The sequence below is a fragment of the Echinops telfairi genome, unplaced genomic scaffold (assembly GCF_000313985.2).
Source record: "Echinops telfairi isolate 266 unplaced genomic scaffold, ASM31398v2 ScPeMD7_23;HRSCAF=83, whole genome shotgun sequence".
NCBI lineage: Eukaryota > Metazoa > Chordata > Mammalia > Afrosoricida > Tenrecidae > Echinops > Echinops telfairi.
The window spans coordinates 11,510,187-11,512,974 of NW_022103920.1; the positions used below are offsets into that span (position 1 = coordinate 11,510,187).

A 2,788-nucleotide genomic window follows, 5' to 3' on the forward strand; every position below is an offset into this window, starting at 1 on the left:
GGGGGCTGACTCAATTCGGAGCCGTATCCACCTACGGGATGGCTTCTTTACAGAAGCCGATGGGGCATCTTCTTCCCACAGAGCAGCTCGTGGGTTTGAACTGCCAGCCTCTCCTCAAGCAACACGGTGCTTAAGCGCTGTGCCCCCTGGACTCCTTACTGCCCACCCAAATCCTCTCTCCTTTTTCTATTGTGTTTGCCCCGTTGTGGGTCACGTGGGTGCTTCAGCATCACACGGTGGTTGTGCTCCTGTCTTTCTGTTTTGATATCAAATCGTGTTCTGCTTCCTACATTTGGACGCGATGGTTATCAGTTCATGCATACTCAGGGCCATTCCAATGAGGAATCTCGCCTCATTTCAATATAAAAGGATCCTTTTGTCTCATTGCTTCATCATGCTTGCTTTGAACTTTCCTCTGATGGAATCAGCGCCACCTCGGCCTTACTTGTGTGTCACCTAGCCTTTTAATCTTATCCTTTTAATGTGATTTTAAAATTTTATCTCCTTTTGTATGTAATGTTTGGTCTCACACGCTCAAGAAATGTACGTGCATTTTCTTGTTTAACCAAGACCAGGAGTTTTTGCCTTGGATTTCAGTTGCAAAGTTGAATGCTTCGTATTTATTTATTTTATTGAACTGATGGGTTCAGCCCTGTGGCTCTCATTTTGTTTCATTCATTCAGGTGCGTCTGAGACACTGGTTTCTTTTCTTTCTTTCCAGTTCATGTATTCATTTCTACCTTTTGTTTGTCTCAGCAAATGGCCGAACCAGGAGTTCAATCAAGAACCTTTCTTTCCTGGTCTTGTTCCCTTCCAGTTTTCCTCCCTCCTCCCTCCCTGGTTTCCTTGCGTCCTCCTTCCCTCCCTCCCCCTCTGTCTTCCTTACTGTTATTGGGTCCCAGTGACCCCCACTCACAGTGGCCCTGGGGACAGCTGGATGAAATACTCCCTGCTCCTTCGCCCACCTCACAGGGGCAGTTCTACCCCGTCCTTTGGGTCACTATGAGTCAGCACCCACCGCATGACAGTGAGTTTTCCAGTCTTCAGATTCTTTGTTCAGGCCTCCCGTCTGATACTGAGCTTTAAAACACCAGCTCTTGCATTGCCCCATCGACAATTCCCAGCTGGGAATTGTCTGTACCGTCCCTTTCTTGACTGGGCTGTCCTCCGTTGCCTTTGTTGTCAGCAGAGGTTGCGGTGCTGCTGCAGCGTGGTCATGGTGGCGCCTTCCAAATCCTCGCCGGCTTCCGTCTCCCTTCATCAGCTATGTCGCCTCAGCGTTGACATCGCTGATCGTCTTGTCTCATTCAAGTTGAGCTTGTCCTGATTCTACACACAGTGAGTAGCTTTAGCAATTGTGGATCCCAAGTTATTATGAGCCCCTGAGTCTTATTGAAGTCCTCTTTGTAGCAGGCCTTCCCAGACCTCCTGCCAGTGGGGAATCAGGTGGAAATTCCAGTTCCCTCGTAGGCCTCTATTAACCCCCAGGGCAGGGAGTGATGTCTTCTCAATGGAAGTTTAGGGTCCCCACAGGCCTCCCCTGATCTTGAGAGAAGGTGGGTCCGATCCTACCCAGGGGGAGGCGAAGGAGACCCACATTACAAATGGGTGGGAGTTGGAAGTCTAGGTCCCCTGCCTCCTCCCCAAGCAGCCTTTGCTGACACTGTGTGTATATGTGCATTTGTGTGTGTATATGTATATGTGTATACATGTGTATGTATGTGTGTGTGTTGTTAATTCTGGACCATCATCTAAGGCAGTGGTTCTCAACCTCCCTAATGCCGCGACCCTTTAAAACAGTTCATGTTGTGGTGACCCCCTGAACCATAAAATTACTTGCGTTGCTATTTCATAACTGTAATTTTATTATTGTTATGAATTGAGTGACCCCTGTGAAAGGGTCATTCGACCCCCCAAAGGGGTCATGACCCACAGCTTGAGAACCGCTGATCTAAGGGTTCTCAGGAGGCTTTCCCTGCCATGATTCCAGCAGGGAAGAGGTAGGACCTTGGCCAACAGGGGTGACTGTAAAGCGGGACTTTGGTCTTGGTGCCTGGCTGAAGGATTTCCAGGGACTTAAAAAAAAAAAAAAAAAATCAGAGCCTGTTGGTGTTCGAGGGGCCCTGGTGGTTGTCCATTGAACTGCTAACTGCCAGGTCAGCAATCTGAAACCACTAACTGCTTCATGGGAGAAAGACTCCATGAGCCAGTCTTGGAAACCCACAGGGGCCATTCTACCCTGTCCTATAGGCTTGCTGTGAGTCAGCACAGACTCGATGGCAGTGAGTTTGGATTTGGGTTTTGCCCTTGGCTGGTGTTTGGGATTGCAGGTGGCCTAGCGCCTCATCTAGGGTATTTGAGGCACAGAGGAGCACAGAGAACCCACCGTCTTGTGATTCTTCACGTCCTGAAATACCAATAAGAGCAAAAGCCTCGTCTTTCTCTTGCCGAGTGGCTGGGCTCAAATAGCTGACTGTGTGGTGGGCAGTCAAGCACGTAACACACTACATCAGCAGGGCTCCTGATTTATTGTACAGTAACTCTTATTTCTGGCCCTGTCTGAAGATAACAAGGAACGGCTTGCTATTCAGTTCTTAATAAAGGTGAAGTGCTACTTGGGGACTATTCCAAATTCATGTAATTTACACTCTTCAAATATATCCTTGGATCAAAGGATACCAGGTGAGGCATAACTTGACCCAAATATAGAGTACAACACAAATTACTTTAAATAAAACCAGCGTGCACTTCCTCTCTCTCAGTCTAGCTAACACTACATTCAAATATC

The 2,788-nt window shown here is 48.0% G+C and overlaps 1 pseudogene; it reads left to right on the top strand.

Moving 5' to 3' along the window:
• The window catches only part of LOC105979070, a 5,951-nt pseudogene extending 3,612 nt beyond the window's left edge, over positions 1–2,339 (top strand).
• Positions 2,340–2,788: the final 449 nt, after the last annotated feature.